The sequence below is a fragment of the Grampus griseus genome (genome assembly GCF_964374135.1).
Source record: "Grampus griseus genome assembly, chromosome: 14".
In the NCBI taxonomy this organism is placed as follows: domain Eukaryota; kingdom Metazoa; phylum Chordata; class Mammalia; order Artiodactyla; family Delphinidae; genus Grampus; species Grampus griseus.
In genome coordinates this window covers 68,858,182-68,883,923 of record NC_139008.1, presented here as the reverse complement: position 1 = coordinate 68,883,923, position 25,742 = coordinate 68,858,182, and positions in this window count along the sequence as shown.

Sequence of the window (25,742 nt, the reverse complement as noted above, 5' to 3'; positions counted from 1 at the left end):
TCAAAACCAGGCATCAGGGGAAAACAAGATATCCTAAGCTGGAATTATGCAGCATGTTGATTGTAGAGCAGATATTTCTAGGGCCAGCCTGGTCTTGGGACTCTGCGAACAACTGTTGCCACCTCCCCCACCCCCCCACTGCCTCAATATTCAACACTTCTGAAACCAGGCTAGACAAACTTTGTTTGATAGATGGCCCAAGAAGGGAGAAATCTAGCAAATAAAGACCCTCTTCATGCCTTTCTTTTGGGGTGATATGAAGCATGGTATTGATGAAAAGAAATCTCTGGCTTGGCTGAATGACCAGTCCTGGCTCTTCATGAAATACTGGTCACATAGGTATTTGCTTCCATCCTTCCCAGCCTCATTCTCACTGCCTTGGGATTGTACCTTCCAAAAGCACGTTAGCGCTTTGTCTCAGATTCTGATCTAGGGTATGCAGGCTAAGACATTAATTGCTAGGCACCTTTCTGTGCACTTTATATACACTATTTTCTTTAATCCCTAACTCTCTATCTAACATAGGTATCAATAATCCTTTTCATAGAAAAGGAAATTGAGGATAACAGAGTTAACTTATCCAAGGCAACTCATTGGATACATGGCAGGGACAAGATTAAAACATACATTCTTTAAAAGAAAAAAATTTTTTTAATTCAATGTTTATGTTCCTAACCACTATACACAATTCCATATTCCAACTCGTGACAGAACTTTCTGGAATCAGTTAAATATGGTGAAACTTGTGGTAAACTTCTCCCAGCATGCTTACATAATCTAAAGCACACAGACTTGGATCAGCTTTATTAGCTTGGACTATAAGGGAGATATTTTCTGCTCCACACACTCTGTACACTTTAACCAGGACTATCCTTGCCAGGTGGATCCATTTCCAAAAGACACCTATTCACTTACATATCTGCCTGCCCTACCAAGCTAAGAGTTCCCAGTGGGAAAAACATGATATATTTATCTTTGTCTCCCTGGGGCCCATCATTGTGTAGTAGACACTAAATAATATTTAAATAATGAACTGAACAGTGAAGAATATAACATTTTAGAAAAGGTACTTTCACTTTGGTGTTTATGCCTACAACACAATAATTAGTTGAAAATGAGTTTACCACAGAATAGAGTTTAAAAAGAAACTACATAGAGTTTAATTGCGAGCTCACTTAAGTACACCTTAAAACTTGACCTGAACCTGCAGTCATTCCTCAATTAGCAAGAGCTACACTCCCCAGCCAGGTGTGGCACCGGTGCACGTGGTCACACTGGTTTGCTGGTCCTTTTCTGGAACTGTTCATGTCACTTATCAAGATCCTTACTAAAAACTCTACCAGGTTCTGAGTCAGTTTCAAATGTCTGTGATGCTTTACAGAGTAAATGACTTTGAAATAGAGCAAGACCTCAAAAAGTTCATCCACTACTCAAACCATCCTTTAATCTGAAAGCATTTCCTGTAGATTGACATTCGAAGTGATCTTTGGTTGCAGCTGGTCTAGGTTTTTCTTCCACCGTATGTTGACTTCACTTCCTTTTCGGTCCTCAAGTTCTTCCAGAATGAACTCTCCCTCAACTGGTCTTCTGGTCCCACCCTGTCTCCTACTGCTTTCTGATGATAACCTACCTTTTGTAAGGCCTTTCTCTTTACTGTTTTCTCTCCCACTTCTGCCCTGGACAGATGTTATGGCTCTGATCTAGAATGACCCCCTTCTTCTTCCTTGCATTCCTAGCCTATGCTTGAGCCTGTCTCCATGTTCATCTCCTCTGACATTTCCCTATTGACTAGAATGACCCCCTTCTTCTTCCTTGCATTCCAAGCCTGTGCTTGAGCCTGTCTCCATGTTCATCTCCTCTGACATTTCCCTACTGACTTATTCCACATTTATGATGACCATGTATTCAAAAGTTACACAATGTCCCAGGGAAAATCAGAAAATAATTGAACGCAGAGGTCTAAGTATCTCTTTACATGCTAAAGCTTGGTGCCTGATTCCAAAGGACCCTTCAGTATTTTCTTTCATTTTGTTTGAGTTTTTTGTTGGTTTTGGTTTTACTCCTCATCCAGTTACATGTACTAATTCAGCAAGTATACTTGTTAATTGTTAATATGCACTTGGAATGGTGCTGGGTGCTACAAGACTTGCAATGGAGGAAAATTAGGAAAACTGGAAAAATCACACAATGATTCTTGACCCCTCCCTCCTATCCAGCCACACAGTAGAAGCCCAGGGATCCCAGCCCCAGAGCCCCTTCTCTTCTTCTAAGTAAATCAGGGTTTCTCTCATTCAGTGGTAAAATTCTCTCCCAATTTACATCTATGATATGATGACAGGCTGATTAATTTTTTAAGAAAACACCAGACAGTATACTGCAATAAAAGGTCTGGGAAATGATGGGGAAGTTCTAGTACAAATGTTTATGTCCAGAGCTCCAGATACCAACCAAAATTGTTGGAAGACCTGTTTGAAGGAGGAAATACAAAAAGTGTGATACTGGGAAAATCCGCAACTTCTCCAAAACTTAATTTTACCACCTGTGGAATAGAAACAACAATAACAACAATAACACTTTCCTTCCAGTGCTTCACAAGTCTGTTACAAGGAAAAAAATAAGATAACATGTGTCAAGTGCTTGATAAACAGCAAAAGTTCTAAGCAGATGTAAGTTATTATATCTTATCCAGAGTTCAGAAAGACAATTAGGCACCCACATTATACCATGAATTCAACTGTGATTAATGCATTCTCTTTGGAAACTTTAGGAATTAATAACCATTTGCCATACATTCATTATGATCACATTAATCATTATAATTGATTGGTTAATTAGCTAATTATGGTTTTAATGTAGATGTCATATGCATTTCCATAGGAATTCTTTGGTAATTCAACATTAATTAATGCCTGACCTTATCTTGATGCTAAACATCGTGGGAATGACCTTCTAGCATTTGATTTGATCAAAAGGGGACTTCACAAAACAATATAGTGGAGCAGGTATCATGATTTTCTGAACATTGGGATTTAGGTGGAGTACTAAGAATTTCTGATAAGTCAAAAGCTTGGAATCTTTTTTTTTTAACAAGTACTTTTAAATTCTTTTCATTTTCTCTTTGTACAAACCCCACACAGGAAACATAGGCCCATTTCTACTATCCTAGATCCCCAGAGCAAGATTTTTCTCAAAATGGGAGGGGAGCATCTGAGAGAGAAATAGGAAACAGTTACTAAAAGCTAACCACCTGCCCACTGCTTTGCTGGTAACCACAGAAACACAAGAGGAATAATCTAGTCTCTGTCCCCAAGAGTCTCACCATTTTTCTAGAAACCTCAAGAGTTGCGCAAGAAACATAGAAATTCAGTAGAGCTTACTTTTAGGGATATTTAGAGGAAAATCTTATTTTTATTATTTGTTTATCACTGTTTTGTGATAGTTTACAGATTTGGGAATGCTTGGAAAAGAATTTAAGGGAAATCAGGAATAATTTTTAAATGGGGTGGGGGGGTCACTTGTTGGCTGTGGTGAATTGGGAAAAACTACTATATTTTGGAAACCCTCAAAATTTGGAAGTTAGTTAAATCTAAATTAATTGAAAGCTGGCAAGTACGGCAAACAAAGTGATTACATATACTTTTTATTATCCCATTGACTACTGTTTTATACTTCTGGGTGTGTATTATCCTAAAAGTGGAATATCTTTAAAAAATAGAAAGTGGAAGCATTGATATTCTGGGTTTCCTGGCTGATAAAATCACCTTAGTCATCACTGAAATTTAAGACATATAACATTTGGAACACATTACAAAATCCATGAAATATGATGTCATGGCAGATTAACATCTAAGATTCCAACTACTACTATCACAAAAAGTAAGGTTTTAAAAATAACTGGAATGTATCCATTAGCACAAAATATTAATTTCCTCCTAAGACAGAAAGTTCAAATATAATTATGTACAATGCATTAACAGAAGAGGTCTGTGATTTTTACTTATGATCAAGGGATTTGAGCCAATTTTTTTTTCTAAAGAAAAGGTGAAATAAAACTCTAGTAATACATTTGGAATAGTCACCATTAAATTAAGAACTTGTAAGTAGAGTCATTTAGGGTGATAAAAGGGCACAGATAGAATCAATCAGCCGATGGAAGCTGACCACATATAAGTTGCAGGGAGGGAGAAACTCTTTCTTGAGAAGGGATTTGCATTAGCTCAGGTTCTCAGAAAAGTAGACTCTAAGACAGGATCTGAAACGCAAGAGATTTATTGGAAGTAAAAGGAGAGCGAGTGAGAAGGGATTTGCATTAGCTCAGGTTCTCAGAAAAGTAGACTCTAAGACAGGATCTGAAACACAAGAGATTTATTGGAAGTAAAAGGAGAGTGAGCTAGAGAAGGTAGAAAGAGTCTTCAGACCATGATGCAGGTCTGATATCTATGAAGGATTGCAGGAAGGAAGGAGGGTAGGCAGTCTCAGACTTCTGAACAGTTCCAAGAAAATTCCCAAGCCAGTAGATTACTAGGATATGAGCCCACTCCAATACCTCCTCAACTGTGAAGCCAGTCTCTTGGTTGAATGCCGTGTTGTGTGGAATTCCATGTCTTTGGATCAGGCATTCCATGGCACCTGTGGCATTGTACTGGCTGAAGCTCTGTGGGTAGGAAATGCAAACCCATACTTAGAGTAGGTGTCCATCCCTGCAAGGACTATCTGCCGACCCTTCTGAGAAGGAAGGAGCACATGAAATCAATTTGCTAACAAATTTGGTCTCCTCAAGAAATAGTGCCATATCAGGGTCTCAGTGTTGGTTACTCTTGCTGGGAAGTTGGAGATACAGGGGCAGAAGCTAGACTGGCCTGGGTAAGTGGAAGTCCATGCTATTGGGCCCATAGTAGCCTCCCCCTCTGTCACCATGGCCACTCTGTCTGTGTGCTCATTGTATGAGCTCTGGGGTGGCCAATAAAGAAAGCTGGTTAATGTCACCAGGCTGAGTCATTTCTATCTACTTGATTGTTCGGTACCTCTTTCACGGTTAATGCTTTTCTATTTGGGATGGAAGTGTGGTACAAAAACCTACACTTTCTGCCCACTCTCACATGTCCATCCACATGCGTCTACCTCAGACTTTTATGGCTTACGTTGTCTAGGTCTTTTCCATCCAGGCCCCTGATGAATTGGCCCAGCTACTGGCCACTGCCTCAGAATCTAGATACATTCTCACCTTGGGCTACTTATCTTTCCACGCAAAGTTGATAACTGGATGACTGTATTATGGGCTGACCTGTGTTCCCCCAAAATCAATATGTTGAAGTCCTAACCCCTGGTATCTCATAATAAAACCGTATTTGGAGATAAGGTCTTTAAAGTGGTAATTAAGCTACAATGAGGTTTTTATGGCCTTAATCCAATCTGACTGGTGTCCCTTTAAGAAAAGAAAATTTGGACACACAGAGAGACACCAGGGACACATGTGCACACAAAGGAAAGAGGACACAGTAAGAAAGCATCCATCTGCAAGCCAAAGAGAGAGGTCACAGAAGAAACCAGCCCTACCAACACCTTGGTCTTGGACTTCTGTCCTCCAGAACTGTGAGAAAATAAATTCCTGTTGTTTAATTGACCCAGTCTATGATATTTTGTTATGACAGCCCTAGCAAACTAATACAGACTACTTTGAGCTCCACCCACTGGGAAGATCTTTCCTTCCTCCTGTCTTTGTAGGCATCTTTCAATGGTCTGAGTCACTGTGCTGCAAGGGTTTTCCCACCACTGAGACAATGTCTCACATCACCGCTGGTGAGATCTTCGGCCATTGAGTTGCCAGCCTGTGCCAGGGACTATTTCTGCCCCATATACCACTCAAGAGGAGAGCCTGTTTGCAACTAAGTGGCAGTGAGACAGTCCCCAAGCCCTGTTTTATTGCCTTGTACCACCCGTGTTCATTTAGATTATCTGCAAAGACAGAATTAGATGTGTATGAGATTTTGTGCAAGAAATGTTTGTGAAGAAATAGGAAGAGAATGCTGAAGGAAAGCAAGAGAACCTTCACACCTGATGCCTGTGAAGGAGAAAAGAAAGGAAGGAGGATTGGATAAAAGGGTTTCAGATGCAACACAGTTCTGAGAACATCTTGACGAGGCCAATGGCAACTCCTCAAATCAAAGTCACCTGTTTTAAAAGGGTACAAACTGTCAGTTATAAGATGAATAAGATCTGAAGATCTAATGTACAACATGATGTCCATAGTTGAAAATTCCGTACTGTATCACCAAAATTTACTAAGAGAGTAGAACTTAAGTGTTCTCACCAAAAACAAAACAAAAAAGAAAAACATGTGAGGTGATGGATGCATTAATTCACTGGACAGTAGGAATTTTTCATGATGTATCCATATATCATATCACCACATTGTACACTTAAAATATAGTATAATTTTATTTGTCAATTACACCTCAATAAAGCTGAAAAAAAGTCACTTATTAAAGGGGTCCTGAATCTTGCAAGAATGAACCTACCTTAGCATCCCCTACTGTACTGACTCATTGGTGTCTCATGGGAAGTATGGTCAAGGTTCCACTGTTGGGGTAGATCCAGAAGGGTCCCAGCTGGGAGTCATCAGTCATTGCAATCCCCCATAGCAGGGGATGTGAGCACAGCATTTTCATGGCCACCATGGAGCAACAAAAAGGTAGAAACAAAGTGTCACATTAGTGCCTCCTACTCCTGGGAGGACACAAATGGTACCATTATCCAAGTGGCCTTTAGCACTAAGTCTTGGTAAGCTTTAGGACAAGGTCTTGAGTCTTGTGAGAGAGCAAAGGAACAAGGAGAAATATGAGGATAACTTCTCTAAAATACCCGTTCCTTCGTTCTTCCATCAGCTATGATCAGCTGTTTGGCAGGAAGAAGAGAGAGGGAGACAAAGTGAATGAGAAAATGAATCATTGAACTCACTTCTAGGTCAGGGAAACATTTTATTGGATTTGTTTCGCTTTGATGCCAATTAAACCCATGAGGTAGAATAGGCCAGTGAGTGAACCTGTGGGCTGGGGAAGTGGATACAAGATCTCCCTGTGGTTGCTGGGCCATGTTTATAATTTATTATTAACTATCTCTTCTGTGCCATGGTCTGTTGGACCGTTCCAGGGAGCCAGCTTCTGGGGCCAGGACTGTGGTTCATCCAGGCAGATCAGACGGAACATTTTATTTACTTCTTCTTTCCTTAAATCTAGTATGACTCAACGTGGCTCAAGGCAGAAGAAGTTTTCTCGACCTTGATTGAAACAGTGAACTTAGGGAGAACTCAGAGTTAGACTACTGGCTACCCTGCTTCACTTATCACCTGACAAGTTAGAAAGATCTTGCTGGAAGGAATTCATACCTTTGATGCCATGGCCTTGTTCTAAGAACCTAAATAAACACTTTTTAAAAAGCTGTTCATCTACCATATTCCAGATGTAGTGTTAACGCTCCCTGAGTTCATTCTTTCACTCAACAAATATTTACTGAGGGTTGCTACTCATCCTGTGCTGTGCATACCAAGCGTGAGATATGCAACCTTGAACAGAACAGACAAGACCCCTACTTTGGGTGATGGGAAAATATAAGGAGTGCAGAATATCAGCAATATCAAAATACCACAGTTTCAGATCGTGTTAAGCTCTGTGAGGAAAAGGAAGAAACAGAAGTGAGTGACCTATGTTATAAAATTTAATCTTCTCAAATCATCACTGTAAGCAGTGGCTAATATTCCTATGTTATCCATGAGAGAAGGGATGTTCAGAGAGGTGATTTAACCTACTGAAGTTCCAATAAAACAGACAAGAATGAGGATTTGAATACAGGCCAATATTTGCACTAGTATGTCAACCTAACTTATGCCAAAATAGTTTAAAATCTCAGTTCAGCCCCCAATTATGGCAAGAGTTCCCACTCTCTGGTCTCTCTTTTGCACTGTATGCAAAAGAAAAACTGCAAGGATGACATTTGCTAAATGTCATCCTTGCAGTTTCTGAAAGAGTCCCAGCGTCCTCTGCCCCCAGTCCTGGGCCCAGAATGGCCAAGAGTTTCCCCAGGCGTCCGGTGCTCCCCGTGCTCCCCCGCGTGGCTCTGGGTGATGAATTTGCATGGTATGCAGATACAGCTTTGAGCAATGCTGACTCACGTAGAGTTGCTAATTCTGATTATATTGAGAAGACAGTTTAGTACTAGGCAAAACTTTTTGACTACTTGCTGAGCTCCTCTTCTAAAAAAAAATGATTTATTGAGGCATAATTGGCATACAGTTATCACACCTTATTTTTTTATGTGTTTGCTCATTTTAACATCTCTGTCAGTTCTGGTTCCGTTTCAATTTATTTTTCTCCTCATTGTGGATCATACTTTGTTACTTCTTTGTATGCCTGGTAATCTCTGATTGAACGCAAGACATTGTCCATTTTACCTTGTTGTAATTGGAGATTTTTATAATCCTTAAAATATCCATTAGCTTGCTCCTGGATCTAGTGAAGTTATTTGGAAACAAGATCTGGAATCTTGCTTTTAAGACACGTTAAATAGGATCAGAGATGTACTCACTGTAGGGCTAATTATTCCCCACTCCTGATGCAGGATCCATTTGTGTAATTTACCCCGTACCCCATGCATCATGAGGTTTCCAGTCTGGCTGGTCAGAGCATCCTGTGTGAGCATAGGGCACTCTTAACCCTAATCCCTTCTTTACATAAGTGTACTGATCACTACTCAGTTGAATGCTTGTGGGGAGCCCTCTGCAGATACCTGGGGTTCCCTCTGTGCAGCTCTCACCCCTTCAGTACTCTGCCCTATGAATACTGGTTGCCTGCATCTCCCTGGACTCTCAGCTCTGTCTCCTCAGCTGTCAGGCTACACCTGGGCTTCCCCTCCCTACACTGCAGCCTGGTAATTTTTATATTCCTATAAATATTCTTTAACTTTGTTCTAGAATGAAGTTAAATTACGTGGAAACATTATGGTCCTTGGAGGTCTTGTTTCTAAGATTTGTAAAGTGGGATCAGAGCAGTTCTCACTGTCAGGCAGATTATTCCCTAGACAGGAAGATGGGGCAAACTCAGGGCTCACCTCATTTTTTTAACCACCTCTCAAGAATCAGTGTCCTTTGTTGCCTTGTTGCGTCTTGCCTAGGTCTTGAAAAACATTACTGCATATACTTTGTCGTTTTTTTTCGTTGTTTTAATGGAGAGCAGAAATAGTCCCTCATACTTCATCTTGGTCTGAAGCATAAGTTCCCTCTCCTCATTTCCTTTTTTTTGTAAACAAAGATATAGCAGACCCCAAAGCTTTGCACAGGCAAAAATATAGGGCTAGAATTGAATGACTTTGTTTTGTTTGCTTTGTATTTCTTTTATGGTAAATTTATTTATAACAATCCATCCTGCTTTTCCATTAATGCTAACATCAAGAAGTTCCAGAGGTAAATGAATTTGTTTAAGTTTAAAAAGTAAATCCATTTAAAGAAAATAGTAAAGAAACAGCAGGACAAGAAATCAGATCATTCATCACTACGGAAGTAAAGGGATAACTAAAGTCCAGGTAAGGTTGCTCTCATTGGCCCCTGATTTCCAACCTGACTCCATCTCAGCCTCCTGCACTCTCCTTCAGCTGAATTCTTCTTTTTGGCTTTGAGGTCCCCACTTCACTACCTAGACCCACCCTGTGCTAATCTTTCTGAGAGCAAATGTCACACTCCAGTGATATTTTCACCCCCTGCATCAGCCTCCTTTGTTTTCCTCTAAATCTGCGCCACCCAGTCCAACAGCCACAAGCCACACGTAGATGCTGGCCAGTCCTAACTGAGATGTGTCATAACATGGAATACACGCTGGGTTTAGAAGACCGTATAAAAAAAGAATTTAGAATATCTCATTAATGACGTTATATTCACTACATGAAGTAAGAATGTTTAGGATAGATTGGGCCAAAGAAAATACGTTATTAATATTAATTCCACCGTTTCCTTACCTTCTTTATACTAGAAGTTTTGACATTATCTGTGTGGCTTGCATTTTATTTCTTTTAGATGGCATTGCTCTTGTTGTCATGTAGATGCATCCTCCATCTACACCTCCCAAATGCCAGCACAACACCTGACAGAGAATAGGAGCTTATCAAACAGCTGTCAAATGTTAGTGATTGAATAAAAACTTAAATGAGCGGCTTTAACCGGATGGGGAGTTCAAAGAGGGAATATTGGACCCCAGGAGACAGCCGCAGTTTCTTCATCGCTATAATGGGAATAATAGCACATTCTTCATAGGAATACTGAAGATAAACTGAGATCATTTATGGAGAACTCTTAACACTGGACCTGTATCAATAGACATGTTCAAGAGAAGTTAGACATTATAGGGGAAATGTCTCCACTTAGAATCATACCGTCTGAAAGACCCTAGCAGCTGTGTACCAAGAATGAAAAGAAAAGATCCTTTTTGCTGAGTTTTCTCTTGCTTGTTATGCAAATGTGCTTCATATACTTCCCAGGGCTCATGTATAAGAGCCCAGCTCTGTGGCTTATAACACCTTCACCTCCTGCCCATCCCCCGCTACTCACTGGTGTTCTGGTATCTTGCTCCCATAAGTCATGGTGTGTGTGTGTGTGTGTGTGTGTGTGTATCAGTAAAACACTTTCTTCCAGGTCTTATCTTATTGCTAAAAATAATGTACTTGTAAATTGCTTTATAAATTATTTATCATGAGGGCCTTCATCATGGAACAAGTGCTACAACGTACTGTGAAATGGGGGGCAGGGGGGACTGGCAAGGAAGGAGGGAGAGAAGGAGGCATTGGAATCACTTATAAATAATATATTCATTGGTCAAAGAAAGTTATCGCCTTTTATGAAGTGTTTGGAATCTGTCTTGCATACTAAGTGGGCGTCCTCTTGCAGACTCCTGGGTGATCGGCCCCAGCCTCCTTGTTGCTCCATCCCTGAATTTGGTGATTAGGAGGCCATGTATTTATTTCAGACAAAGCCACAATTGCCACGTCTTATCACCTGGAAATAAACAGCAAACAGGGCTGACTGGTACCACCGAGGAAATACAAAGATGTGTTGGCAGCTCCTGGGAACGAAGTCTGAGTCTCTGAGTTGGGCTCTGCATTTGGTATTCATCGCGTAAGTGCTGCACCTAATGATGGCATTTGGTATTCATGTGGATGCCACACGTACTTCCAGAGATGCTGGGCTCTAATTTAGCACGGGTTAATGGACACCTCTATTAAAGTGTTATCGGAAGTTTGACATTCACATAACCCAGTTTGAAAATCAGACAAAGCTAGACATTAAATCTGAAGGGGAGAAAATGTAGAAGTCAAGTATATAAATGCCAACTTTAGACAGAAACATTAATCTGCCTTGGAGAGGGACAGTGGGTTGGTCCAAGCGCTTCTTGCTCTTTGGCTTTGCCTGGCTCCTCCCGTGCCTAAAGCCTTGGCATCTTCCCCAACTGCCTTGGCCAATATTTCTGCGATAAGTGAGGATGAGGGAACAGAAGAAAGGGCACAGTTATATTAAATAAATGTGCCACTCACCTCCTAAAATCCCCACCATATCCTTGGCCCTTCTGCCTTAATCCTTTCAGTGGCTGTCTAAGTCACGCTTTATTATTCCCAGATAGAATGAAATTGAAAACCCATAGAACTTAACTGATTCTCGAAGGGTCACGCTTCACTAGTAAATAGTAGGAAAGGGTGAGAACATCCACTATACTAATATTTGTTTTCTCTATTCATTAATTTAACAAATATTTATTAGGTGCTTATTTTGTGCCAAACTCACTTACTAGCCCATTGATGTTAGTGAACAAAGCAGACTCTTCTACAACTACTTTGGGAAAAGGTCCAGCAGTATTTTATAAAAGTAAACTTATACTTACTTTATGACCCAGAAACTTCACTCCTAGGTATTTACCTAAGATTAATGAATGTAATCAGATATGTGTGGCCTCTTTATTCATAATAACCAAAGAACAAAGTAAATGAATATAATAGAATATGTGCAGCCTCTTTATTCATAATAGCCAAAAATAGAAAATAGCCCAAGTGTCCATCAACAGAACAGATTGTGCTATACCCATATACCCATACAATGGAATACTACTCAGCAATAAAAAAGAATGAACTATTGATATATGTCACAACTTGGAAGAATCTCAAAAACAGTATGTTGAATGAAAGACGTCTTGCAAAAAAGAATACATGCTCTATGGTTCCATTTATATGAAATTCTAGAAAAAGAAAAACTAATCAGTATCGAAAAAGATCAGAATAGTAGTTGCTTGAAAGGTGAGTGGAGTTGAGGTTTAACTAAGAAGGGGCATAAGGAAACATTTTGGGGTGACGTTAATGTTTCATATCTTGACAGGGGTTTGGGTTATATAAGTATATGCATTTTCAAAACTCATCAAATGGTATACTTAATACTTGTGTATTTCACTCTATGTGCATCTTACCTCAAGAACAAAAGAAGGATCATAAATGAATATTGAGCTCTGGTTAATAATGACATACATGCTGCAGTGCTTAGAGGTGAAGCATACTGATGTCTTCATCTCAGGTTGAAATGAGGCAAGTGATAAGAAGGATGGATAGATGGATGGATGGTAAGGAGGATGGAGGGGTTGATGGATGGATGGATGGAAGATGGATGGAAGGATGGAGGAAGGGATAGAGGGAAGGATGGATGGATGGATAAATATGTGATAAAGATAATATAGTACAATATTACTTGTGTGCTATAAGGGATGTGTATAAGGAGGTTCATGTTACTATTCTTTCAACATTTCTGTATGTTTATATTTTTCCATTGAAACACACTGAGAAAAAATATTTTAAAATAAACAAAAAGGCTCTTTCTTTGTGTTCATGTTGCTGACATTTTAGCAGTGAAAAAAAAACATAAACAAGCTAAATACATGGACAAATATAAAATTGCTTATTTTGGTGACTGTTATGAGGAGCAGAGATAGGATGCAGCATGAGAAATGTATTGGAAATACTTGTTAAATGGAAGATCAAGGGAAACCTCTTTTGGGAAGTGGGGCTGGGAGAAGTGAGACTTGAAGTTGAGAAAGAAACAATGATGAAAATTGTGGGCATCCAGGTGAGACGGAGGAGCATGTCCCAAGGAGAGGACAGAGGAAGTGAAGACCCCAAGGCAAGAAAGCACTTAGCACATGGAAAGACCTGGACAAAGACCAGTGTAGAGGGAGTGTGGCCAACCAAGGAAGAACCAGTGAGAGGGCTTCCCTGGTGGCGCAGTGGTTGAGAGTCTGCCTGCCGATTCAGGGGATGCAGGTTCGTGCCCCGGTCTGGGAAGATCCCACATGCTGCGGAGCGGCTGGGCCCGTGAGACATGGCCACTGAGCCTGCGCGTCCGGAGCCTGTGCTCCGCAACGGGAGAGGCCACAACAATGAGAGGCCCGCGTACAGCAAAAAAAAAAAAAAAAAAGAACCAGCGAGAGATGAGGGTGGAAAGGGAGGGACCATTCAGTAGTGCATAGACCCTGATAAGTTGAGGTCATCCCTGGGTTAGTCAGAGCACACCTAGTGTATTGTGCTCAAAGCCCAATGACAAAACAACAACAGTAATGATTGCTGCTATATACCAAGTGCCTCTTACATGCCAGGCACTGTCTAAGAGCTTGTAATTTAGATCATTTAACTTCACATCTCTCCAAGTTATATACTATATTTTAAATCGATATATACATATGCATGTCCCATTTTAAACTCGAGGAAACTGAGGTTTGGGAGAGGTTAGGTAGTTTCCCCAAAGTCACGCAGCTTGTCCAAGGTGGAGCTGGGATGTGAGTCTGAGATAATAAAGGGGCCTGGGAATGCTCAAGCTGCCAGTAGAGAAATCTCCCTGGAACCACAACTGTTCTCTTCCAATCTATAAAGCTATCATGGGCAAGAAAGATTTTATTTGTACCTTATAATCACAAAGATCTGAATCAACATCAATAAGACGATATTCTGAAAAAGCAAATTTGAAGCCAATGCTAGGAAACAAACAAACAAAATTGTAATGAACAGCTTTTCCCAGAGACGGAAAAAGCCACAGCAGAAGTTATAACTGATGAAAGACTTCCTTCCCTTGGAGCCACTGGAGCCCAGGTTAGATGGCCCCAGGACAGAGGGACTCAAACATCAGACATGGGCTGGACCTGAGGACTTTTAAGTACCTCCCAGCCCTGAGACTGTGGGACAACACATCAAGCTCTGTATGTGGCTGCAGCTTCTCCAGCAGGTTGGCAGCAGCTGTCTTCCTAGAGCTCTATTAATAACAACTCCAGGGATGCCGCATACACAAACAACATTTTCCAGTTAAGACACATTTATTGCTGGCCTTGTGAGAATCACCGGTGAGACAGGAGTGCAGGCTAAATAGAAAAAGTCTGAACTGGCAATGCAAGCACAATTACAGCTCACAAGGGGGAATCAGTGAGACTTTCCTGAGTGGGAAAGCTGCCTAGCATTTGCTGGTTTACGATGTTATCCTATGGGGGGCTAAACAGATAACCTGGAAGTGCCCAGTGCCTAGGGACAGATCTCTATGGACTCAGAGATTTCTCTGGTTTTGGGAATATAGGGTGTATAGCAGCCCAAGTGGAAAAAATATTCAAATCAATTGTAGCCCTGAACTCAGCCAGGGAGGCCAGCCAGGGTTGTCATCGCCATTCCCATGTTGTAGGTATCTCTCTGTTATGTTTATCGTTTGCTGGCATCCTAACTCATAAGCGGATAAGAAATGAGATGGTCTGAGTGTGTGCTATGTTCCAGGTTCTGTGTTAAGCCCTGCATCGTGGCATTTCACTGAATCTTCACAGTGACTTTGTGAGTCAGCTTCTATTATTACCCCAGTTTATAGATGAAGACAGAGCTATTAAGTAACTTTTCCCAAATGTCACCATGGCAATATGGCAAAACTGGTATTCCAACCTACCCAGGTCAGACTCCACTGCTGCATGAGTGAATGAATGAATGGCAGCTTAAAGTAAAATCCTGAATTCAATAAACCTGAACCATTAGCTGGGGATTTAAGAAAAATAAAGAAGTGAAAATTATTTCAAAAAAAATAAAAAAGTTAAGGCTGAGGAAAGCAAAAGCAGCACACACATAATTGCTTTATGCTTCCTAGTAGCCAAGCTGGAGAGAAAAGGAACGGATATAGGCTAGCTGGCTCTCGTGCCCACTAAAGGGAGGAAGGTAACTCATCTAGAGAGAGTAACTAGCAACCTGTCCCTGAGCCCCGTGTGCATGGACATCTCTGAGTAAGGTCCTAGCTCCAGGGATGAGCAATGTCCAAGCTTAGAATCCCATGTCTTCCCATCTAATGCATGTAACAGCCTTCAAAAAATTTTCATTTTGGGTATGAAGTGTATTGTTTCTTATCCAGCAATTGTCCTGGCCTTCTTAGGTATGGTTTGAATTCAGTGACACAGAATGATTACCATTATCTGGAAAAGAGAGTTGGTGTAGGTTGGCCAACACATGCATGCATCTATGGAGCAAACTCTAGGGTTACAACAAGTCCAAGGCTGCTCTGTTTATGCTGCTCAGCCTCCCCTGGGGTAGAGGACCAAGAGTCCATTGTCCTATGGTAGAAACGGTCTAACTCTAAGTGCCCTGATAAAATCTAGTCCCCAGTTTCTCATCTGTTCAGTTGATTCCAAAGTAGGCCTTAATTGTTCTATCTTGGCTCTTGTTAGCAATACACACCATCTCCTTCATTTCTGTTCCAATGAGATGATCTCTGACTTATACAATATCATGGTACCTGTGTCTTGCTGGAGAAATGTTATTTGAAGAATTCAAGCAGTAAGTTGTTCCAGTTTCTGTAGAAAGAAAACCGAGGCTCAGGGGAGGTAAGGTACTGTCCTCAAGTTCATATACATTGTAAGTGATGAAACTGAGTTTCAAACCCAACTATGTCAGACCCTAAATCTTCTTCCACTTCTTCCACCACCCTCTCTCTCTAATGAGGACAATTAATAGCCTACTTTTAATAGGTTTCAGCCACAGTGACAACCTAGGCTTCTCTGTTGAGGCTTACATTTTCCATGTTATTTCAAAGTATGTGAAACTAAAGGATCAAGCCTCACACCAGAGTTTATAGTCTATGTTGCTTTCACTTTAGGCAAGATGGCTACTAAAACATCAGGCAAATGTCTTATTTGCTCTATTTTTTTTTCTTGCACTTGTTATTATTGTATTTCCAACAAAATACTGCCCCTTTAAGAGTCAAGACCCCATGGTTTCTTATAGATTTCCCCTGGCAACTCTGAGATCCTGCCTTCTTAGCGTCTGATTAAATATAAATGGGGAGGTAGGGTGCTCACTCATTTGTGGTCCTTTCCCTGGAAACCCCCATTACAAAAACATGGCTGAAGAAGGCTGGAAATAAGGCCAGCCCATTATCTATTAATTCTTAATAAACTGATGGATTATAACAATACTTGGATGATGAATAAGGATGGGTAGACAAGATCCTGTCTGTACCTAAGATCCAATCTGAACGAAAGCCAAGAAGCTGAAATGATACACCAGAGACCTGAGGAGACAGTGGGTGTCCATTTATACTAAACCCAGACAGATCTGAGTGGGGGACTCCCTGGCCACGTCTGAGGGGCTCCCTGTGTTTCCAGTCTGACCCAAAGCAATAGGCTTAAACAGGTGCTGTTACCAAACCCTTCCGTAGGCTTGTGCCCAAAACTTTTATGTCTGCCTCTATCTGTCTTTACAGCTCATATTATCTCACCCTGGGTCTAAGAATCAAGACTCAAACCACTTTGTCACCTACTACAGGAGGATCCTAAGGTTACATTCTAGAAAGGACTATAGATGAGACAACCCAGGAGCTAGTTGGGGAAATCAGTTTCCTCTTAAGCGCCATCTTTAATGGGTTGGGACTGGCTGTTTGGAAGGCTGTGTTGCAGACTCTGAAGCTTTGTCCAAGCCCAGTGGGAAAGAGGCAGTAATTGATTAGTGATGTTTTCCACAGACACAGGCAGTAGGAGTGAGAGCAGCAAATGTGTCTAACATTTGCCACATCTGAGAGAAGTTCTCTGTCTTTCTAATGTAGACTAGAGTTTCCCATCCTTGCAATTAGTTAACTGCCTGCAGCAAAGCTGTGAGGCAGGCAAAGTCTCTGTCTCATGAAAGAAGCAGATTATGGGCAGGACTTGGAGAAATTAATCTTCAGACGCAACTTCATGAAGATGCATGTGGTTTCCAGATACACTTCATTGTCATGGCAGGTCTTACCCACATTCTCTCTTTCCTGATCAGCCTGAGACATGAACACTTAAGTTCATTTTTAACTCCTGGCTTCTAGGGTTGGCTCCTTTCCTAATATCTTTCTATGCACATGCTCAGTATAATTCTCTAATAATCTTCCATGCCCTGATCAAAATCTGCCTTCTCTAAGGACCTCAAAAATGTTCTCTAGGGGCCTTTATGTTCTCCAATCTTGGCACTGTCGGTAATGTCCCTTCACACGTATTTATTTCAGTCCCTTCACTCTGCAAAAGAGAAGTCTGAGATGTAGAAAAGGCAAGAGATTTTTGAGAGACCACGCAGAGATATAGTAATAGGAGAGCAGTGATGCTGACTCCTGACTTCTAGTCCAAGTCTTCCCAGTGTGATGTGTGTGACGGATCTGCTCCCAAGACCAGCACCAGAGAGCAAGTCCATTCCTGTAAGGTAACACCTGATACTTATGACACACTGTATGACATATTCTTACTGTCATAACCACAGTGGGACCCCCTAGGCAAAGACTTAAGCTATGTACCCTCGAGAGGTCCTGGTATGTCTGGGGAACCACTGGGGAAAACCATCATGCTTTAAATTTCATATAGTCCAAGAACTCACAATTGAGTCCAAGCCAGAACTTTGAGGCTGAGATCTAGGATATATAAGCTATCAGGAATAAAGACTGCCTCTGAATCCCTCAGCCAGCTCATCTTAAGGTAGAGAAATAACACCGAGGGAAAGTTCATGAACTACGTTTGTTCATTTGATGTCTTTTTTCCCAGGTGGCATGCAAAGACATTTGAATTCTTTTCAAAATCCCTTGTTTAACTGACTAGGTGTTCATCGTGTGGGCAGGAATCAGGCCTATCTTCTTCTTTTTTTTTTTTTTTTTTTTGCGGTACGCGGGCCTCTCACTGTTGTGGCGTCTCCCGTTGCGGAGCACAGGCTCTGGATGCACAGGCTCAGCGGCCATGGTTCACTGGCCTAGCCTCTCTGCGGCATGTGGGATCTTCCCAGACCGGAGCATGAACCCGTGTTCCCTGCATCTGCAGGTGGACTCTCAACCACTGCACCACCAGGGAAGCCCCAGGTCTATTTTCTTGATCACAGAGTTCCCATCCCCCTCCCAAGTGTCTAGAACAGAACCAGGCATGTGGCTGGTGTGGATGAGAGAACACATGAATCTTTGGGGAGAATGTGTGTGGGTTACATAGACTATAGGGGAAGAGACCTGATGCTGGATATAATCTAGGATTAGTTCAGAAGGAGATCATGGGAAGCCCATGACATTGTACTGACATTGCACTATGACCACACAAAAGCCAGAGTGTGATGGGAAAAAGAATGGATTCAAGATGCAGTCTGCCTGTGTTCCCATCCCACCTTTAACATAGGCTCTGACAAGTCACTTAACCTTCCTATCACTCAGCTTCCTCATCTGCACAATGGAGATAATAATAGTACCTACCTCCTAGAGTTAAGAGGATTAACTGAGTTACTGTATAAAGTGTTTGGAATGGTTCCTGAATTCTCTAGACTGTTTTATGGGTTTTTTAAAAAATTTTATTTAATTTTATTTTTTATACAGCATATACTTATTAGTTATCAATTTTATACACATTAGTGTGTATATGTCAATCCCAATCTCCCAATTCATCCCACCACCACCCACCCTCCATCCCACCACCCCCATTTTCATCCCTTGGCATCCATAAGTTTGTTCTCTACATCTGTGTCTTTATTTCTGTCTAGGCTGGTTTTGGGAGGCTATTTAACAAGATTCAATACTAAAGAAAAATGAAAAGGATCTGATAGAGTAGCAATAGAAATTTACCTATTTGTTCCCCAGCATTATTGGGGTGACAATTCTAATTTTAGTTTAGAGACCGGCCCCTTCATCATCCTGTCTTCAAGGTTTGGGAGGAGCAGGGAGTAAAGCACGTAACCCAGAGTATCTTCTTTCCAGGCTGCAGTTAGGGATGGGCACATATCCTAAGTCTATATGCTCAGGAAAATTCTCCAGACTATATGTCTATGACCACCTAGGACTCCTTGCCACTGGATGTAAAGCTGGAAGGAGCAGCTAGCAGCCACTTTACAAGAGAAGGAGAGTCTGCCTGGGGATGGAAACAAAACAGAAAACACAGTTATTCAAGTTGAGAGGCTATATATATATATAATATATATATATATGACATCATTTGACCCCCTCAGTTGAGCCACATCTAAAGGCTGTTACTCATGGAGTTTTCAGTTATATAAGCCAATAAATTTCCTTTTTGCTTAAGCCAGTTTGGATTGGGTTTTCTGTGCCTTACAACTGAAAAAGTCTTCGGTTACAGATACCTATGAGTTTAAGAGCAATGTCTGAGACTTTTGCTTTGGATACCACGTGTAAGTGCTACTGCCAAGCCTAACACCTTGAAGTGATTAATAGCTCATCAAGACTTTGGGTAGTTTATTCCACCTCTGGGGCACTCTATTTCTTGCTGTGGGAAAAATGGGAATGATAAAACCAACCTTAGGGGTTGCTTTAAGAATTAAATGATAAAATATATAGAAAATGCCTAACATGGTGGCCTTCATATTTGGGGGCTCTCAGTTAATGTCTAGGAAGATTTCCCAGAAATGTGGGAGTTCATATGAAAATACATTTGTAATTCAGATCATAATTATTTCTACAGGAGTTTTAACTGACAAGATAACAGAAGAGTGTGCTGAAATTAGGATGTGTACTTGATGAAGGGTAGAAGTTTTTAAAAAAAAAACAAAAAAGCAAAGGAGACAGGATGCAAATTATTTTCCTTCTAAGAGTGTAGCAAAATACTAACAAAGCATTCTGGATTTATCATCAACAAGTTTTATATTCTAAAGCAGTATTTGTCAAATTTTCCTATGAAAAATAATAGATAGTGTACTGGTTTGTAACACAGATTCATGGACCCCACCTCAGACTTGTCAATTGGAATATCTAGGGAATAAGCCTGAGAATCTGCATTTTGTAACCACTAGCTACAAATGCTACCCTAAATGTAAGTTTGGGAAAGTGTAATATTCAAGATGTTTTAGGCATATCATGCAACTTTTCTTCCCACTACATCTCTGATTAGCTAAAGATGGTGTCACCATTTTAGAAATTAAGTAAACAAAAGAAAGCTGTGCAATTTTGTTAGTGCCAGAAAAAGTTGTAGAGGCTGGAAACTTGTTAGCTCCAACTTTTGACTGCGTACCCAGATTCTCCAGAAAGGAGAGTGGAAAATGCACTGTGTCCAAAGATGCTCATTACGATGATATCTAAGTTAGGAAAACTGGAAAACACCCTTGAGCTAGACGTCATGGTGCCCTACCCAGATGGAGCTGCAGGGACCTGTAAGACAGCCCTCAGCTATCTGCCCTCTTTGAGAATTTCCTCACCAGTAGATAACTGCCGTATCTGACATTATACCCCACAGCCAACAACTGATGAATATGGTGTATGAAGCCCCTGTCTTCATGCCCCAGCTTGAGACAATTCTGCAAGACCATCCCCACCTCAAACATCTTGCAGGGGTCAGCTTCCCCCTCTGTCCAATCCTGCTTTCTATCCCTACCTTCCATGGGGGTTGCACCCTCAGGAACACTCTGTAATCAACCTTCTGCTGCTAATCCCCTTCTTGGCGCCCACTTTCCCTGACAGTCAACGGGAACAATCCTCCAGATTTAGAAATGTGGAACTAGTTAGATACATCATTTTCTAGCCATTGGATGCAATACTTTGTTGTCATTCTGTGAAGAAAATTAATATGAAACATAACTGAAAAAATATAATTGATGAAAGCACACGACAAAATTCCATGGAGGTCATAATTACTATTATGTAATATGTAGCCACAGGGATGGGTCCGGAAAGAATGCACAAAAACTAAAGAGTTGTTTGGGATGAAGAGAGAAGGTGGGTTATTTGAGATTTATTTTGAAGTGTTTGCCATCATTGTTATGACATCATTTCCATTGCAGAATGAAAGACAGAAAGGTACACTGAAGAATGAATCACATATTAATCTGATAAAGAGAAGTCTAAAAAATGGCAATAGCGTGTATCCTATCTTGTGGAGAATAGTGCATGGGGAGAAGAGTTGGATCACATGCTTATTGCTGTGGTCCTCTGTCCTGTTGCTGTTATGCTCTCTCCTGGTTGGAAGATGGGGGATCGGGGTGGAGGGAGGGAGGAGCTGTCTTAGGCAGCCAAGCAGGAAAGCTCAGCCCCATGACTGCCGGCCAGGTAGGTCTGCAGGAGGACTGTACCATCTACCTTGCTCACCTCTTTGTTCTAGCATCATATACCCTTTCTAAGTTTGCTCACAAAGTTACTCCAACTTATCCGTCAGAGCATCTGTAAGTGCCCTCATTCTGAAAAGCTAAATCAAACTTAGAACAATTCTTGCCCTTAGTCCTCTGGACCAGGGACAATTCTGAGTCTTTTTCTATAGTCTCCCAGACTTTAGTGGGGTTATGCCTGAGTTGTGTGCAGAGCTGACCTGTTCATCAATTCATCCTGAATCAGCTTCCTTCCCTTTCTTATCTCACTTCTCCACTCCCCTACTTCCTTCCTGTATGGTCAGGCCACTCAAAATGGCTATTCTCTTGCTCTCTGTACATCCCTGACCTGACCACTGCCTGCTTCACCTACACCCCACTCACATGATTGACCTTCCTACATCCTTGCCCCCAGCCCCAGCTAGTGATTGTTCTTATTAAAGGGGTGGTGAGAGGTGTGCCCCTTTGCTGGTTTCCCTGGTAACTAATGAGCCCACCTGACATCATCCCCCGCCCCAAGCGAAAACTGTCTCCACGTCCTGCCCACCCTCCACCGCACACGGTGGGATGTCACTCCAGGACCTTGCTTCAGACATTTAAGATGCCCCATCCATTAAACCACTGACGTCTCTGTTGCTCTTTCTTCAGTCTTAAAGCTGGGCAACTACAGGCCTTGCAAGCCTAGAGGGTGTAGCTCAACACTTCCCAACTCCCAGATTAACCTCTCCACTCAAATTCTTGTCTCAGCATCTCCTTTTGGGGGAACACAGCCTAAGCCAATCTGCCCCCTTTCTTCCCTCATACCCCGTGTTATTAAAATGACACCCTTTGGGGTAGCAGACATTCACCAAAGGTTGCTAGCAACAACAAGGAGATGACATTGCACTGAATGTCAAGTGAATGTTAGTTGTTGTTGACCAAACATTCCTTGGCTGCCCCTGACACAGGGAATTTCTCAATGGTCTGTTTACTCTCCCGAGACCCTGAAGGACTGGCCTCTTCTAGAGCTTTCTTCTCTTTCTCAATCTTCCTCACCTCTCCTCTCTTTCCTTCCGGGTGGCCTATGGAAATATAAAAATTATCCCCACACATCGAGGCTATGCCTGGGAAACCTAAGTGAAATAAACATACCCCTTTCAACAGATTATCAGCCCTGGGTTTCCTAAAACAAAAGCTATATCTATTCTTGAGTTGAAAGCAATCACTTTTGTCTTAAACGCAGTTTTTTCTACCTGTTTACATCTTTGGTATTAGCCTTTACTAGGCTCGCAGAAATGCCCTCTTTCTATGAATTCAATTACCATTCAATCTCTGACCCCAGGAGACAGCCACTCTCTTTCCCTGGAGGCATCTTCTCCACCAGATGGATGATGACAGCCTCTCACTGAGCACCTTTCCCCAGAAGACCCTTATTAGTAGTACTCCTCTGGCAATGCCCTCTCGTGTGCCCTGCTCCCCCTGCCCCCCAGTATTTCCCCTGGGAGCTGAGTTCATCAGAGGAGGAGCTCAAGAAAGATTAAGAGAGGCACACCCTGGTGTGCCAGTTTCTCAAAAAATTAAACATAGACTTAGCATGGACCCAGCAATTCCAATTCTGGGTCTATACCCCAAAGAATTAAAATCAGGGACACAAATGGATATTTGTACACCCATGTTCATAGCAGCGTTATTCACAGTAGCCAAAAGGTGGAAGCAATGCAAGTGCCCATTAACAGATACAGGGATAAACAGAATGTGGTCTGTACATACAATGGAATATTATTCAGCCATAAAAGGAAGGAAATTCTGACACATGCTACAACACGAACCGAAGACATTATGCTAAGCGAAATAAACAGGTCACAAAAGGACAAATATAGTGTGATTCCACTTACGTAAAGTACCTCAAGTAGTCAAATTCATAGAAACAGAGAGTAGAATGGTGGTTGCCGAGGGCTGTGGAGGAGGAAGAATAAGGAGTTTAATGGGTACGGAGTTTCTGTTTCGAAAGATGAAAAAGTTCTGAAGATGGATGTTGGTGATGGTTGCACAACAGTGTGAATGTACGTAATGCCATTGAATGGTATGCTTAGAAAATGGTTTAAACGGTCAATTTTATGTTATGTATATTTTACCATGGCTTAAAAATAAAGATAAATGAAAAAAAAAAAAAGAAAGTCACACTCTCTTCACTGCTTCTGCTCCTCAGTAAACTGGTGACCAAAAATAGACCCCCAGCATTAGCACTGTGCCTGTCTTCTTAATTGTCTTGTTTTAGATGCAGATGTTTTTCACTTACAGACAGTGTTTTGGGGGGACTAGGAATACAGATTGTGCTGGTGTGGCATTTCTGAACCCAGTAAAACTTTGATTGGTTTGAATGGCGGTGCTCGGCTGAAGATAAACATCAAACCCAGGAAAGCTGCAGCCCTTTTCTTTTGCACAAGCTCTAACTTAACAAGACCTCTTTCAAGCAGGGATGCCTGTGGAATCAAGCATTTTCTTTGTTCCCTGAGATACTATTTTTTAATGCCTATGAGGAATGCGTGTGTGTTTTCTCTTTCATTTTTTTTTCTTTTTAAATATTTTTTAAAAATGGCTTTTTGCCTACCTAAGGTGAAAAAGCAGAAATGATCAGAGTTAGTTACTGCTTGAGTCTCAGAAGGGATGAGGGGGGAGGCAGCCTGGCAGAATCTCTTACCCAAAATACCAAGGCAGAAGCACATTCCAGAGACCTTCCTGTTCATCTCTGCCCTTGTCCCTTGCTCTCACTCTTGATCAGGGCTGTTCTTCAAACTCTGGGGACCAGTCAGGACCCAAAGAAAAATGAAATTAGAGGGGTCCCCCTTAGGAGAGGGCTGGGTCTCTTAAGTTGAGAGTCCTGGGTTTGACTCCGAGCTCTATTACTGAAGCCGAATCCAGCTCTGTATCCCAACACTGAATTAAATCTTGGAGACAGAGTTTTGGGTGAAGTAGAAAAGAATAGTTTTATTGCTTTTCCAGGCAAAGGGGGCCACAGAAGGCTAATGCCCTCAGAACTATGTGTCCCAACCCGGGGGTGGCGGTGGGCGGTGGCTGTGAGGGGTCTCATAGTCCAGGGGCAGGGCTGCTGATAAGGATCAGGGTGCGGGCAGGGACCGCATTCCTTCAATCCAGAGACTATCCGGCATCAGGTGATGATGAGTGAACTGTGACCTTCTCTGCAATAAAGAGTGTTTCATCAAGTCTTCCTTTTGGTGGGAATTCTAGTTCTGCAGAAGAGCTCAAAGATAATGTTATGTGTATCCCTTGAGGGGGAGCCAGGACCCTGCCCCCAAGGCTGCAGTATTGTTTCTTGACTGCTCCTCCCTTATCTCCACATCCCCTCCCTTCCTTGATTAGTAACTGTGTGAACCTGCCCTTTGGAACTCAGGGAAGGGGACACAGAAAGGCTTTTGTGCCCTATAGCTCCATAGGGTCCTGCTCTGTTTCATTACTTACTAGTTTTCTGACTTTATTGATGTGCTAAGTTCCAGTTTCAGCATCTGTAAAATGGGAGTGATAATAGTATTTACTTTACAATGTAGTGGTGAAGATTAAATGAGATAATAATGTGGACAAAGAATGTCGACTGCCTTATCAGTAAACAAAGGATGTTTCAAGCCTTCAGCCACTGTAGCCCCTGGCTGAGCACCCTGAGGGGATTCAGGATGGGGGGAGAAAAACAAGATAGTGACCCTAGATAGTTAAGGTGCGTATCAAAAGAATGATTTCAATGAGCCCAGACTGTTGCATCTTCCCATAACAAAGAAAAGGGCTGAATTCATTAACCTGAGATGTCTGTTTTCTCTTTAGTTAACAGTAACCTTTTTGATGTTCTTAGTACCTGTTTATTTTATTTTATTTTTTTCAAAAACTCCTATATATCCTGGTTCCTCCCTTACCTCTTTGGAACAGACCCTCAGAGCCATCTGAAAGACTGACTCCTGGGCTTTGGTCCTCAATTTGTCTGCTGAACAAAACATAATTCTCAACTTTTAGGTTGTACATTTTTTCTCAGTCAACAATAATGAGAAAGCACCTAGCACACACCGTGGCACACAATAACATCTCAGTAAAGTTTAGTTCTTGTGATAGAAAGGGCATTTTACATTAGTAACTCCTGATTCTGAAGAGGAAAAGAAAAGCTT